At 39.9% G+C, this 17,408-nt stretch overlaps 1 long non-coding RNA gene across 1 annotated transcript; it reads right to left on the reverse strand.

Moving 5' to 3' along the window:
• Positions 1-3: 3 nt before the first annotated feature.
• On the reverse strand, positions 4-16,722 carry LOC118496608. Its single transcript, XR_004899213.1, has 2 exons — positions 16,544-16,722; positions 4-410 (listed from the first exon to the last, which is right to left on the reverse strand). It is a non-coding gene; the product is annotated as an uncharacterized LOC118496608 (long non-coding RNA).
• Positions 16,723-17,408: the final 686 nt, after the last annotated feature.

The raw sequence follows: 17,408 nt of genomic DNA on the forward strand, positions 1-17,408 counted from the left end.
TGCTTTTAAAGCCAATGTTTATTTTGTTTTTCCTTTTTTTTTTTTTTTTTAAACAAAGCAGACCAAAAATTACTTTGCATATAATGCTGTTCCAGCATGTGTACATATACTATTTGAAATCAGACAAAAACTAATTCCATACCTATCATCCCAGCCAACTATCACAGAACCAAAAGACCATTAAAGAAAAACAGGGGAGAAATACTAAAATACGTTTCCTGTAAGAGAAAATGCTTCATAGCTGAATACACTTTGATTATATACGTGAGAAGAGGAAACCTGGGTAGCTCACCTGGTAGAGCATGCATCCCATGTACAGAGGCTCAGTCCTTGTTGCAGCAGCCGCAGGTTCGGTTCCAACCTTGGGCCCTTTGCTGCATTTCATCCCCTCTTTCCTGATTTACTCTGTCCTATCAATAAAAACAAAAAGCCAAAAAAATCTTAAAAAAGTAACAGACGAGAGGAGAGTATTCTCAAACAAACTTGCACTGTATCGGAAACTCTCATAGGGAGTTTATACTGTAGGAGGATATACTGTAACTCAAGCCAACCCTACAGGACTGAGCATACAACATAATACTAAGCAATTTAGCATTTTTGATCCCACAAGGAGCCAACACCAAGAATACATTTTGGATCCATTACTATTTTAATGCAAAGAAACTTCTCAATCTGTTTGAACAGAAGGCAGTTATGTTATCAATGGAAATGACCACACTAGATGACAATAGTTGATTTTACACTTTTGGCACAGTGGAGAACTTGAATCATCATACTTACTATGTACTTCATGAGTTACAACGTATTTGATCTTTTTTTTGTGTTTCATTTGATCCATTGTTTGGCACTATACAAAACTTTTAGTACAGTATTTCATTTATTTAAAATTGGTCATATTATGTTCAAATAACTCCTAACCTTAATGTAATGTGTACCTACATACATCGCCTATCACCCTCCAATCTCAAAACCCCACACCCACAAAAGTAAATTAAATGTAATGTGGCAGGGCTCACCAAAGAGGGGGAAATTTGAATGAAAGAATCGACAACGCCACCTAGGGAATGGCACCCTAGGAAATACTAGGTGAACATTGATAATTGGAGAAACTGAAGAGAAAGGTACACAGATCCATTACTGATAATATAGTCTTGCATTGCCAGACCTTCCTCCACGGCGCTGCGGAGGAAGGTCTGGCATTCCGGGATGGAGTAAAAAGTGCTCTGGTTTATTGGCATGTACTTAAACCAATCACAATCGTCTTGAGTTTAGAACGCCAACACAAAGGAAGTGGAAGGTAACGGACATCCAGCCGAAAAGTTCATACAGTGAAGTTTCCGGCGGCACCAGAGCAATCCCAGAAGTGAAACGTCTTGGATATGGAGTACTGATGAGGCAGAAGCATGTTTCAAAGTATACCAAAGGTTTTTATTTCTAATAACAAAAAAAGCAAAACAGGCAGGGGCTTGAACTGCTGAAAGGAAAAGAAAAAGGTTAAACAACTTCCTAAAATGGTGGGGTGGATAAAATTAATCTTTATTACAATTAATTTAAGATGACAGCCTTGATAGAAATGTTAAAACATGTTTAATATAAGAATTCAGCCCAAAATAAACAAATAAACCAAGCAGAGGCCACTTGTGGACAGGCAGACTGCACTGAGGAGTGTTCAGGTGTGCCACCACTACTCACCTGCAACACAGCTAATCACACAGCAATCCACACAGCAAAATGGTGCTGTCTCTCTTGTGTCCCTGGGCAATTACTCATGCAAAACAGTGAAGGAACCTCACCAGGGGTACCTAGCCTCCAAACAAGATGGCACCCTGCTCTGAAAGAAATAAACTAATTACAAAAATAAATTAGAAACAAATACACGCTACAGTTAAACAAATAAGCAAAGAAAACTCACAATAAAAGGAGCAATACAGTTAATGCAAATCAAACCTAAACTAAATGAAGACAAGCTAAAGATAACCAAAGGCCAAACTAATAGGGCTGTGCTCGATTGAAGGAATTCGTAGTCGACTAACACTCATTCAATTGTATCGACTAATCGATTAGTTGATTTAATCGACAGATCTGTAAATCTGAGTTTCTCCGCAAAGAGTCATGCAAAAGCACCACTTTAATTCTTGTGTTTACCAGAGATGTGCTCGTACGTTTCTTGGAAATAAGTCATTCAGCATGAAAGAAGCATACAACATGACTAATCGACTAAAGAAATCTTAGTTGACCAAGACCAAAAAGACCGATTAGTCGACTAATCGACTAAGAGGGAGCAGCCCTACAAACTAGACCAAACAAATAGGCCCAATTAGGCCAAAACACAACTAAACCAATTATCCAAACTAAGAAATGGCCAAAACAGTAGGCATTAAAGGCAAGAGGAACCTGGAAAGAAGGGGGAAGTACTATTAACCAGGTTCAACTTTACCACATATTAAAATTCCATTTAAAACTGTGAATTCACCACCACTGAGATGAGACATGAAAGGGAACAAAATGCCCTTCCCAGGGCGGGAGAAGCAACCAGAGGCTCCTGGCAGCACGTTAAACAAAAAGGTACCACCTACCAACGGTTTAACTTGGAAAAATATGTGTGTGTGTGTGTGTGTGTGTGTGTGTGTGTGTATATATATATATATATATATAAAAATAAATGTGAAATGTGCCTTTCACATACCTGGGGGCAACAAACACTTGCCTAGAGCCACAGCAAAAACAGGACAAAGGAGCACAGGTGCCTAATGTAGCCTAGCCCTGATTAGAGGGTTGGCCATGGGAGGGGTCAGGAAAGGCTGCATTCAGGCCCACTACACATGTACCTGCTAGGGGAAGCCTTCCCCAACACAGTAAGAATTATTGGAAATAGGCACAAAGCGTCAATTATAATTGAATATTAAATATATGGTATAAATATATGACGAGAAGATACATCAAAAAGCTTTCTCTGGAGAATCCCCTGTATTGATTTATTTGCACTACATTTCACAGACAGTTGTCCAAGTGAAATCATACACAAACACATCTAAACTGCAGCCAACATTGAAAATAAAAACCACACTAAAATGATATATTAATATAAAAATAGATGCTAATGAAAAATGCCATATTATGCCAAACTTGGAACTCCTTTAAAGCATGTGCTTCAAAATCTTCATAATCCTTGGCCTGGGTTTAGACCTCCTGTCTGGAAGCATCGGCTGTACGAGCATAAACACATGCATTGCATACCAGTTCACATGTTATTATCACACCCAGAGTGCACTCACACTGGGGAACATTATAAGAGGCCCAGAACATCCAGCTCTCACATATGAGCAGATTTAACAGATTCATCTTTTTAAAGCCTGATGGGTTTGAGAGAGTTGAGAACATAAGCAGTGTGTGTCATGATGCACATATACTTAACTGATTTCAAACTGAGATGGTGATGATGTATTCTGGACGTTTTGCTGCAGCCTTTAAACTGTGACTCTAGCTAAAAATACTATGATTTTCAAGTCAAGTCAACTTTATTGACAATTCTGCAATATGTGCCAGACATACAGAGCAATTGAAAATACGTTTCTCTCTGACCCACGGTGCAATAAGGACACGTACAACAAGTATAAAAGATAAGTAATACAAATAAAGATAAAAAAAATATGTATTATGTACTATTAAAGCTATAGTGTGTAGTTTCTGTCTCCCCCATGAGGAATTGTTAAACACAGTTGCTAGTAGCCAAGGAGGTCACTTAAAAAAAACATGATGGACTCTTCAGAAGAGGACATTATCTTCACTCGAGTTTCTGCGCGGGAAAGTCACCGGACGACACAATCTTCTGAACATAGTCATACTGAGAAATCCAGAGAGAGTTGTGTGGAGCTGATAGTCTTAATTAGCTTTGTATCCAGTCATTTGGTAATGGCTTGAATGTAACGGAGACGTTCATTAATATCAAACAGTTACGCACTAAAGCTTTTTTTTAAAAGTCATACGTTCAATACAGTAATACATGTTAAAAATGTAACGCAAAACCAAACAGTATAGAAAATTAAAGAAACTGAAAATGTGCAATATAAAAAGGAAGAGCGTATGGAGCGTATATTCCAAACTGGTGATTAGGACACAAATTGTCAGTGAAAAAAGTCTTTTTATCCTCCCAACACCATAATCTTAGTATTAGAGATTGGCATGAAAGACAAGGAGAGAAGCTGCAAACTGACTGGCTGAACACATGACGTCAGTACACAGGAGGTGCTATGCCTCCCTGCTCAGTTATAGATGCTGTGCACTTACGTCACAGCACATTCACTACACCTACATATCTATGAATGCAAAGTATGCCAGTTAAGCACGCAATATGCAGTACATACCTTGTGTGTACACACATCATCAACATTAGTGTGAAACCAAGCAGCCAACAAACACCAGCTGCATTAGAGTCTGGAAGCAGCTGCTGCTTCCCCACACAAAGGGAGGGAGAAGGAGAAAAGGAGAGCCGGCCTGTCAGAGGCCCCCCATTACTACGGCAACATAGCTCACACAGCCCAGTATTGCAGACGCTGGTTGCCATGGTTTTACCGTAATTGCACTGGCAAAAGGAATTACTCCACAAGCAGCAGAGAGGAATAAGAAGCCCTTTTCAACGACACACTACTAGAAAACACCACTAGAGTTTGTTGTAAATGCACTGGTTTTCTGTGAGGAGATGGGAAACATACAGTATTATATGCTGTAGTTATTTAATTATCATTTTAGCTTGAAAAAGCAAATGATACTATATAATTAAAATGCTTTGCACATCCTGCACTAAACCATAGGGGTGTGCAAAAAAAATCGATTCGCATTCATATCGCGATTCATAGAATTCCCAAAATCGATTCATACACATACATACATACACACACACACACATATACACACACACACACACACACACACACACACACACACACACATATATATATATATATATATATATATATATATATATATATATATATATATATATATATATATATATATATATATATATATATATACACACACACACATATATATATATATATATATTAGGGCTATCAATCGATTAAAAAATGTAATCTAATTAATTCCCATACATAATTTTTGCTGTGAAAGTATTTTATAATAATAATTATTCAAATGAATCAATGAATAATCAGCATTAGTGACATTAAAGTTAAAAAATCTCTTTTTATTATAATTTTCACTGTTCAAATAATGGCCATAACAATCAACAATATGACCTAATATGCTGAGGAAATAAATTCAAAATTGCTTCAGGAATAGGATTGGGTATCGTTTGGGTTTTTTCCAATACCAGTGCTAAAGCGGTACTTTTAAAATGGTGCCGGTGCCTAAACGGTGCCTCAACCGTTACTTTTTAATAAAGGAAAAAAAAGGAAAAAAAAGAAGGGTACTAAACAACAGTCAGCAACATTAAAGAATGGCTTGTTTATTGCTAAGGCCATAAACGATTTAATAATAATGTAATAACTATAACAATTACTTATTTCACTAGTAAATTGCTGTTGAACAACAAAAACAACCACCAAATGGGAAAAGGGCATTTCACAATAACTTTGAATGCACCACGAGGCTGTAGGTTACCAGTTTGATTGAACTGAACTGAATTCTGTGTTGTTTTTCCGACAACAGCAGCTGCAGATTGTTACATCCCGGTGTTGAAATCCTCTACAGTCACATACATACATACATTCACACTTTACACGGTTTAGCGTTAGCTGTCAGCATTTTAAAGGTCCCATGACATTAGGGCTGAACGATTAATTGCATTTTCGATAATATCGCGATATGTTAAAACGCGATTTCCTAATCGCAAAGGCTGCGATTTGGTCACATGACTCACGAGAGCAATCAGTCTGCACTCCGTAGAGAAAGCATCAACTAGCATGCTAACGCTACACTGTACCTTGAGCTGATTTCTGTCATTCAAACAACTCTGAGTTGTAGTTTAAAACTTTTACAGCCATTTTAATAAAATGAAGGGTTTTATTCGGGCTTGAGTCTATACATGCAGTTAATGGATACAGGCACACAGAACTCAAGGCTCGGTTGGCAACGATTAGCTCTGATTAGCGGTTAGCTCTGATTAGCGGTTAGCTCCGGTTAGCGGTTAGCTCCGTTATAAAGATATGAGTGGAGGAGCTGCCACTGAGAGGGGTAACAATCAGACTCTGATAAATGACGTTCGGGGAGCTTTCACAGCAGCACGGCCGTGGTGTTTCAACGGTTTTATTAGTACAGTTAATCCCACGGCAAGAACACCAGCAACTAGCTAACGTAACGATAGCCTCTCTGAACAAGTGCACACGGCAGCACACAACTTCACGAGGGGGAGGGGCTGGAGGCAGCTCCTCTCTGTGCACTGTAAAAAATTGTGTGTGTGTGTGTGTGTGTGTGTGTGTGTGTGTGTGTGTGTGTGTGTGTGTATATATACTATATTTTTACTTATTTAACTGTCTAGTGTGTAATTGTGTGTTCATACTATACATTATTATATTATTCTTTGTTGAATAATACAGAAGACAAAGAGCTTAAAAAAATAATCGAATCGAAATCGCAATATTTGGGGGGAAAATCGCAATTAGATTATTTTCAAAAATCGTTCAGCCCTACATGACATGGTGCTCTTTGGATGCTTTTATATAGGCCTTAGTGGTCCCCTAATACTGTATCTGAAGTCTCTTTTATATAGGCCTTAGTGGTCCCCTAATACTGTATCTGAAGTCTCTTTTATATATACCTTAGTGGTCCCCTAATACTGTATCTGAAGTCTCTTTTATATAGGCCTTAGTGGTCCCCTAATACTGTTACTAGACCGATTGGAAAACTGGGTTGGCATTTCTGGCTCAGTACTAAAGTGGTTTGAGTCTTATTTAAAGAATAGGGACTACTTTGTGTGTATAGGGAATTATACATCTGAGCATACAAATATGACGTGCGGAGTTCCCCAAGGCTCAGTTCTGGGGCCTCTCCTGTTTAACATCTACATGCTTCCACTGGCTCAAATTATGGAAAACAACAAAATAGGTTACCATAGTTATGCGGATGACACACAAATTTATATAACCTTATCGCCATGGGGCTATAGTCCAATACAACAACTGACTAAGTGCATTGAACAAATTAACGACTGGATGTGCCAGAACTTTCTTAAATTAAATGAAGAAAAAACTGAGGTGGTTGTTTTTGGAGCAAAAGAGGAACGATTAAAAGTCAGCACTCAGCTTCAAACGATAATGTTAACAACAACAGACAAAGCCAGAAATCTTGGTGTAGTCATGGACTCAGACCTGAATTTTAACAGCCACATTAAGACAATTACAAAGTCAGCCTATTACCACCTTGAAAATATCTCAAGGGTTAAAGGACTTAAGTCTCAGCAAGACTTGGAAAAACTTGTCCATGCTTTCATCTTCAGTAGACTAGACTACTGTAACGGAGTCTTTACAGGTCTCCCTAAAAAATCAATCAGACAGCTGCAGCTGATTCAGAACGCTGCTGCTCGAGTCCTCACTAAGACCAAGAAAGTGGATCACATCACTCACTGAAGTCTCTACACTGGCTTCCAGTGCATCAAAGAATTGATTTCAAAATACTTTTGCTGGTTTATAAATCACTAAACGGTTTAGGTCCAAAATACATTTCTGATCTGCTAGTACACTATGAACCACCCAGACCTCTCAGGTCGTCTGGGACAGGTCTGCTTGTTGTCCCCAGAGTCAGAACTAAACAGGGGGAAGCAGCATTTAGTTTTTATGCTCCACATATCTGGAACAAACTCCCAGAAAACTGCAGGTCTGCTGCAACTCTGTTCTTTTAAATCAAGGCTGAAGACCTATCTATTTGATGTTGCCTTTCTTTAAATCTGATTAGTTCTCTGATACAGCATGGCAAGGGAATAACAGAAGAGTCAGATGTCGGGCTGATCAAGAGTTAGAAGAAAAATAACTAAAATTAGGCAGAAGGCCTAAATACAAATAGACTAACATACTCCAAGGGAGTCCCTGTCTATTTAGAGACAGACTGCAGAAGGAAATAAGATAGTTTAAGAAAAAGTTCTTGACTACTGAAAGGTTTTTGTCTGCAGGGCTGTACCGGGTTTTTACAAGGTTTGCCGAAAAAAGAACCGAGCCTTGTGGTGACGATCACATTGTAAGGAAATAGTATACTAGCTTCTGTTATTATGAGTAGCACTTTGAATTGCCCTGTTGCTGAAATGTGCTATACAAATAAAGCTGCCTTGCCTTGCCTTGCCTTGTATCTGAAGTCTCTTTTATATAGACCTTAGTGGTCCCCTAATACTGTATCTGAAGTCTCTTTTATATAGGCCTTAGTGGTCCCCTAATACTGTATCTGAAGTCTCTTTTATATAGACCTTAGTGGTCCCCTAATACTGTATCTGAAGTCTCTTTTATATAGACCTTAGTGGTCCCCTAATACTGTATCTGAAGTCTCTTTTATATAGACCTTAGTGGTCCCCTAATACTGTATCTGAAGTCTCTTTCCTGAAATTCAGCCTTGGTGCAGAATTACAGCCACTAGAGCCAGTCCCACAATGAGCTTTCCTTAGAACGTGCCATTTCTGTGTCTGTAGCTTTAAATGCTATTGAGGAGGAGGGGGGGGGGGAGAACGCATATTAATGTTACAAAACCTCAAAAAGTGAAATTTTCATGCCATGGGACCTTTAACCATGTTTAATCCTGCTACTAGCTAGCGGTAGGCTAACGTTAGCTGCTGTCGAGTATAGTGTTAACTAGCATCACGCGCAGCGATGTTTCTGTTTCCTGTAAAGTCTGTTTTAGAGCATCAGAGAGAAGTGCAGACATATCAGTGGCGCCGAAATCCGGGTTGCTATTCGGTCCGGTAGATACAGGTCGTTAAGGCACCGGTGCCGTATTAGTACCGGATTTTGGTACCCAACCCTATTCAGGAAGAAGATTTTTTATAAGTAAATATTCCAATCAATGATCCAGGCAGCGCATTCTCGTCTCCCTTCTTCATTTTACAGTCCAATGATGGCTTGAACGGCTCCGGGTCAAAGGTCAATATGGAATGGATTGGAATGGAATCTGCGTTATTTTTTCTCAGATTAATTTATCAAAATTAACACGTTATTTTGACAGCCCTAATGTATATATATGAAACCGATGGAGTGCCTTCTCCAGGTAGGGAATGAGTCCTTACCCCAAGTGAAGGAGTTCAAATACCTTGGAGTCTTGTTCGCGAGTGAGGGGATAATGGAGCGGGAGATTGGTCGGAGAATCGGCACAGCGGGTGCGGTATTACATTCAATTTATCGCACCGTTGTGACGAAAAGAGAGCTGAGCCAGAAGGCAAAGCTCTCGATCTACTGGTCAGTTTTCGTTCCTACCCTCACCTATGGTCATGAAGGCTGGGTCATGACCGAAAGAACGAGATCCAGGGTACAAGCAGCCGAAATGGGTTTCCTCAGGAGGGTGGCTGGTGTCACCCTTAGAGATAGGGTAAGAAGCTCAGTCATCCGTGAGGAGCTCGGAGTAGAGCCGCTGCTCCTTCGCGTTGAGGTGGTTCGGGCATCTGGTAAGGATGCCCCCTGGGCGCCTCCCTAGGGAGGTGTTCCAGGCACGTCCAGCTGGGAGGAGGCCTCGGGGAAGACCCAGGACTAGGTGGAGGGATTATATCTCCAACTTGGCCTGGGAACGCCTCGGGATCCCCCAGTCGGAGCTGGTTAATGTGGCTCAGGAAAGGGAAGTTTGGGGTCCCCTGTTGGAGCTGCTGGAGCTGCTGGCCCCGCGACCCGAGACCGGATAAGTGGACGAAGATGGATGGATATATATATATCTATATATATATATATATATTAGGGCTGTAGCGATACACTAATCTCACGATACGATATTCAGCTCTCGATACGATATATTCAGCCAACGATACAATTCGATATAATTCAATACACTTACATCATTTTCTGAAAGATTTAGAGGGGACAGTGATTTTGGTGACATCTTGTGAGTGTTCCATTTCTGAAAACTAAAAACATCAATTACACAATATATGTCTCTGACTGGACAGAGAGTCTACAGCTTGCAAATGCTGGACCAAATGAATCAAAGATGTGTTGAGAAAATTAGTTCCATTTATTGAAAACTTACAAGCCTTTGAAAAGTAAATAAAGTGCAGTATTGCAATTAACAATAGAGAGTTAAAAAGTGCTGCAAGTGGCCTGTTCTGAACAGTTTCTTTGACAGCTTTTTTAGCTTGACACTGAACATATGAGGTAGTCAGTCTAGCCACCAGGTCAGTAGACATAGTACCATGACACTGAACATATGAGGTAGCCAGTCTAGCCACCAGGTCAGTAGACATAGTACCATGACACTGAACATATGAGGTAGTCAGTCTAGCCACCAGGTCAGTAGACATAGTACCATGACACTGAACATATGAGGTAGCCAGTCTAGCCACCAGGTCAGTAGACATAGTACCATGACACTGAACATATGAGGTAGTCAGTCTAGCCATCAGGTCAGTAAACACAGCACCATGACACTGAACATATGAGGTAGCCAGTCTAGTCACCAGGTCAGTAGACATAGTACCATGACACTGAACATATGAGGTAGCCAGTCTAGCCACCAGGTCAGTAAACATAGTACCATGACACTGAACATATGAGGTAGCCAGTCTAGCCACCAGGTCAGTAAACATAGTACCATGACACTGAACATATGAGGTAGCCAGTCAAGCCACCAGGTCAGTAAACATAGTACCATGACACTGAACATATGAGGTAGCCAGTCTAGCCACCAGGTCAGTAAACATAGTACCATGGCTTCTCCTCAGAACACACCGAAGAAACGCCGACTTGAGCATACGCTCTGCTCGTGCGCGAAACGTAATACGTCTCCATAGCCGCAGGCGGCGTTGCTCTGTATTGTTTCCATTAACAGTATGATTGTTTCCCAGAAAATGAGAACCGGCAGCTGATTGGACAAACGCGTCATGTGGGTCTTTTTTCTCCGGAAATTCACAGCCAGACTGTCATGGCGGCTTGTTCAGAATACCGAAATGTGTTTCTGAAAACATTTTAAGCGAGAAATAGGCCGTGCAGTTGCTGAATCTGTCTTCATTTCAGATCGATAAAGGTCAGTTTAAAAGATTTTCGTCAGATTTTGAGAGTCCCGACTGCCCTGTCGCTGACTGAACATGTCAAATCAGCCAAAATGAAGGCAGACGGCTCCTCAGACGGACGACGGCACAGAAGCAGTTTAGTCGGCGCAAACAATGGCAAACCTCACAGAAAGAATTATTCAACCTGCTCCATCCTCATTGAAGGCGAGAGTTTGGGCACATTTCGGCTTTTATAACCTTGAGGGGAAGACGGAACTTGATAGGAATCATGCTATATGCAGGCTTAGACATTTACATACTGTGAATCGATTTTTTAATCGAGAATCGTTTTTGAGTCGTGAGCCTAAAAATCAATATCAAATCGTGACATTTTCTGAATCGTGCATCCCTACTAAACTATTCAGCCTCTTTTTTTACGTTGAACAGTTATGTTGTATGTGTTTCTGTATTTATTAGGGATGTCCCGATCAGGTTTTTTTGCCCTTGAGTCCAAGTCCGAGTCATTTGATTTTGAGTATCTACCGATACCGAGTGCCAATCCAATACTTCTATAATACATAAAAAAAGAATAAAGAAGGGCGAAAAAACAGATCCAGGATGTTCCTTATTTTTTATTTAATTCACCTTATTTTAACATTCAACAACTCTGTTAACAAACAGAGCACTTCCGTTACATATCTCACAGTTTGCTATGGCAATGTTGTTGTCATCAACTTTATAATACCTCCAGACCGCAGACATACTCGCGCTTTCCGCTTCAAGCTGCTTCCGTGTTCTACTTTGCCGGTATTTAACCAATAGCGTCTCTGCAACAAAGTGATGTCATGCCGCACGCGTTGCTGTTTCTGTGTGGAGTCAAAAGGGTCTAACTCTGTGCCACCGCATAACTATAGATGTGTTAAACAATAATGAGAATATATATACATATATATCCGAGTCCTGATCGGGAGGTAACGTCCGATTCCGATCGAGTCTGAAACCACGTGATTGGGCCCGATTTCCGATCACGTGATCGGATCTGGACATCCCTAGTATTTATTGTTTATTTCATATGTTTATGTGTGCACCAACCACCAAGGCAAAATCATTTTAAGTGTTACTTCGTTTGCGATTAATTCCTTTTCAGATTTTTGTACATTTGTACCAGCATGGTCGGTATGGAAATAGCTACAGTACTGCACTTTGACAGAGAGAAAGTAGCTGCATATTCCTCCGTGTATTCACAGTGGCATGTTGATAGTAAATCTTAGCCTCTTAGTGTTAAATTGGCTGTGGTGAACATCTATCCAATCAAAAAACAACTGAAGTGGTAGTCATTACACGATGACAGCTGTTAGAACACGATGCAAACAGATTCCACTCAAACACTCCAACAGCTGACTTCACTGATTAGCAGCACACCTTCTCTACGCTAATGAGCTTTAACCAGGCCTGAACAATGGGGACCCAGCAACGCTGTTTGCCCTGAATTCAGCCTGTACAGAGGATCTTACCCTGCATACACAGTATATCTAACGCTTGGATTGGAAAACAGACAGCCTCCAACTACTGTATGCTTATAGATACCAAAAACAAAAGGGCAAAAAATATCCTTTTTTGGTATGGAGGCCACAGCACTGCAGGAATAACAGTGGCTATGGGTTTTGTGTGTCATAACTTGTCAAAGGGAGACGATAAGAGAACTGAAATAAGGCCTGTAACAATTATTACATAATAGTCTTTTTCTTTTCTTTTACACATTCGCAGTTTCTTTGTATAACAGCAATTACTTGCTGACATGAGCTAAGGTCTTAAATCTGTATGACTGGTAATTGGTGATTATGTTTAGACATGGAAAATTGTAATTATAGAAGGATTAAAGAGGTCTGACTATATATTTTATATATTTTATAAAAGATGTTTCCTGGAATTAATTCTAAACTTGAATTTGTTTCAAAAAGTACCAAATGAATAAACATGTTTAAATTTGACTGAAAGAGACAATTATATTGTTAAATCTTAACTATTTCTGAGACGATTAATTGTACAGTAACATTTGGAATGGTTCCAGCTCTGAAGGAAACTCTACAGATTAAAGAACACGGCGTCATAGCAGCAGCACGCTGCAGCTGTCAGGAGTCCCGAGATCACCGGGAATTACAGTGAAGGGATTGCACTGTTCAACAACATGTAGCATGAAGTAGGCAAAGGCTAAATATAATACCTGGATGTCGTACTGATTTGGAAAAAATCTCCAGTATGCCTCAGATCAGTCTATTTCGCCTACTGTATCCCACAATGCAAAGCGGCGGAACAATCACAACAACCGCAGCTTGCTGTTGTGGCCAACAACTGGAAACTTTTCACAATGTTCGTCTGCTATTTCATCACTAAATTCACTTCTGAGACATTTTTATGCGAGAAATCAACTGTGTAGAGTTCGAATGTGGCCAGTTTTACAAAAATTTATGGCCAATTGCAACTTTGCTCCGACGTTGTCGCCGTGACAGGTTCACAGACCCTGCTGTCAGCTGGCTGGAGCTCTCTGAAGAGACCTCGAGGACAAGAGGCGTTTATTTTCCCAATCGTTTTGCTTTAATAACACAACACAAATATCACAACACAATTATCCATTATATAACACAACACAAATATCCATTATAAGATTAACGTGAACCTGTAGTTATCTGCGGTTGTCTTCCTTTTCGGAGTTAAAAAGCTCCACAAGTGACTGCAGGCGTAACGTTAACAAGCTTGCTGGCTGACTGTCCGTCACACACATACCGGCCACGGAGCAGGAAGAGGCGAGGGAGAGCAGCGTCTGGGACAGGGAGACCCGTCTCTCTTTGCAGACTTAAAGACATTTGTATATGTATAGCATCACTGTGTCCACGTTTGGACACCACTCGCTGCTATTGGCCATACTTCCGATCTGATGCACTTTCCGGTCTTTTCGTGGTACTTTAGGTTTCCGATCATCACCAAAAATGTTAGCAGAATTGATCTATACCCATCTAATAATCTACGTATAAATTTTCCTATATGCACATGGACATTTAGATGTCTACTTAGTATATGAAAGTTACTTTGATGAGGAAAAGAAGTAAGAACGCTCGGGCGACGATCTTTCCCTCTAAAAAGTTTCTATTTTTACTTTACTGTAAATTAAGGAGCTTTTATTGCATAATTCAGAGTTGTTGGAGCATGTCATTTTATTGTGAAGGATGGAAGTACAATCTGGTAGTTTTGACAACATTGATGGGACTTAATACCCCCGAAAAACCAGCAATGGCCAGTGTTCACAGCGAGGAGATGGGGGGGTGTCCGGTTACGGCCAAGGGTAGCGCACGGCTAATTCACTGTTGATAACGTACTTTAGCTGGCTCTTGTAAAGTAAAAGCTTAAGTAAACAGTTAAAACTATATACCGTTAGAAAGGTAAGAAGTTACACTTTAGTTTTACACCATTAAATTAACTGAAAACATTAATAGATCACTTATATTTGTATTTGAACAGATATTTTGATAGAACGTTAGCTAATAAGTGGCCAAAACGTGGACACAGTGATGCTAACCTATACATTAGAGTTCATATTTCAGTTCATAATTGATTGTTGTATTGCTTATTTCACTTAAATAAAGATTTAAGAATTAAGTTTCAGTTTGTATGCAACATAAAGTGTTAACATGTTATGGCATGAATTATGCAGACTTCACCGTTTTGTTCATGTAACTGAAAAGGTTTTATGAGATTGGTCACACTATAGTTTGGATCCATCAAACGTGTTTGCAATACTGCCGTAGCATCAGCTTACAGTAACGTTAGCTAGCCTATGATGCTATGGATTCCTACCAGAGGACGCCCCCACCAAATTATAATTATATAAGTGATTATTGGTCAGACTGTTTAGCTAAAGCTATACTAGCCAGCTGTCACTTGTTGCCATAGCGACTCCAAACATCCTGGGCTATAGCCATCTAAGGCCAGAGAAATTAAACACGCTCTGTTTTTTGTTTAGGATTAGCTAATGCATAGTTTTTAATTGACGGGAATAAATGTTCTATTTTCAATATTTTGTTCATTTAAGCAAAAAAAGACAGTTTTATGATAATAGAGGCGTGGTTTACTTCATAGGCTGTGAACCTGTGTATCTGGGTTATATAACAGTGATATATAACAAAAGATGTATCCTGGGATTCATTTAAACTTAATTTGTTTGAAAAAGTAATAAATAAATTAAAAAAATTATTATTTCACTAAAAGAGACAATTATATTGTTAATCGCAATTATTTCTAAAGCAATTAATTGTCCAGCAAAATTTTGAATTGTTAAAGGCCTATTGTAGCCTTGAAATCTAGACACCCTAGTGACAGTAAATGTAATTTGGAGCCAGGGTCGTCTAGCAACTCTCCGTTGGCTTGCGAGCTGGAAAAACCAAACTCTGGCCGGGCCAATCACATCGTGTATAGAGTCGGTGGGCGGGCTTAACATAACGACAACGGTTCTGCGTGAATTCCCTGCTACTGGCGAACAGCGGTCTTTGGAGTCGGCTTTGGCCGCGACTCTGGAAGACTTGGAGTTCAGCTTTTCTTTGAGAAAAGAACAAAGAACGGCACTGAAGTCATTCTTAAAAAAGGAAGATGTGTTCGGAGTTTTGCCGACCGGATACAGCAAAAGTTTAATCTATCAACTGACTACGTCACCTTCTTCGTTGCTCTGCCTGGTTGTAGCGCTATCCTATTATTGAGGGAATTTGAAAGACAACCGTTTATCCCGCCCCTCAGATTGAGCCCTGTCAATGGTGAGTTCCCAGACCCAACATCTTAATGTGGGTCTGGCCTGTCAGGCTAGGCCTATTGGTCATACACAAAAAACTCAAAGCTCAATTAATGGTGCGAGTTCCTTTTTTGTCCAGAGCTTTAAGAAGTTGTTCTAAAGGCTCAGCCTGGCCTAGCATACATCGATTTAACTGTTTCATGCTGCACATTATTGATGACCGCAGTATACTGCATACTGCATTCATCTCTAGTATGAAGTAGGCGATTTCGGAAACGGACAATAACTTCTTTGGGGTTCGTTTATTTTGGTAATATTGATGACTTGTTGCAGTTTGACAAAAGGCCAAACAAAAAAGAATTAAAAACCACAAAATCCTCCAAAACATACAGCAGTGGGCTGAGGAGAATGACATAGAAAACAAAACAATACAAATATACCTTCACAGTACAGTTTAACTTCGAAAAAACATCTACATTACACAGACTCCAAAAACGGGCTCCACCAGGGAGCGCATAACTTCAGACACTGGTCACTCTGTTGTCTAAATACAATTAAAACACATAAACAGTTGTTGTATTTTACCAATAACTACATAACACGTAGCATTGGTGAGGCTTTATGAATGCTAACCATACCTTGCTAACACATGGAAACAATGGCGTCGGCCGCTGCACACCAATCCGTCGACGTCCATCCAAAGTCAGTGTCATCTACAACAACATGTCATCCAGTTACGAGATGGAAACAGATATAACTTTAACATTTTGTACATACATGTTTTAACCATTTACTGGTTTTAACCAGTTATTGCAATATTTACCTATTTGTTTAACACGATACTGTGGCATATCAATATTCTCCACTGTGCCGCTTCTCTGTTCCGCCGCCCGAAAGAAAAGAGAAGAGCGACCAAGAGGCACCGCGCAACTACCTGGCGCGTGACACTGCCACCTAGTGGCTGAAATAACGATCTGGAAAAAAACAAGTACGTGCTCTGGTTTATTGGTATCATCCATGCAGACACCCGGTAAATTAGCCTCGGGAAGGAACTTGTTTTGGTGGAACATGTGTACGTTCAAAAGTAGTTTTAGTCATGCAACAGAAAACTCAGATTGGACAGATAGTCTAGCTAGCTGTCTGGATTTACCCTGCAGAGATCTGAGGAGCAGTTAACCATAGTCCTCACAAATCCACCAGAGGTTAGAACGCCAACACAGAGAAAGAGGAAGGTAGGATATCTGGCCGAAAAGAGCGTCATCCAGCGGGACTTGCACATTTCTTTCATGTTTAGAAAATTTGAATTACAAGAACACAAAATACATGCTGTAGGTAACCAGAAATAAATGTGATGGGGGTGTTACATCAAATTCACCACCCGACTACAAACAGAATGAGACGTTGATAATAAAAAATCTGATGCATAACCTTTAATTGCATTGCATTTTAATTTCCCATGCTGAAAATACATACATACATACATGTAACACAAATAAATAATAT

Source organism: Sander lucioperca, chromosome 13 (assembly GCF_008315115.2).
Source record: "Sander lucioperca isolate FBNREF2018 chromosome 13, SLUC_FBN_1.2, whole genome shotgun sequence".
Classification (NCBI taxonomy): domain Eukaryota; kingdom Metazoa; phylum Chordata; class Actinopteri; order Perciformes; family Percidae; genus Sander; species Sander lucioperca.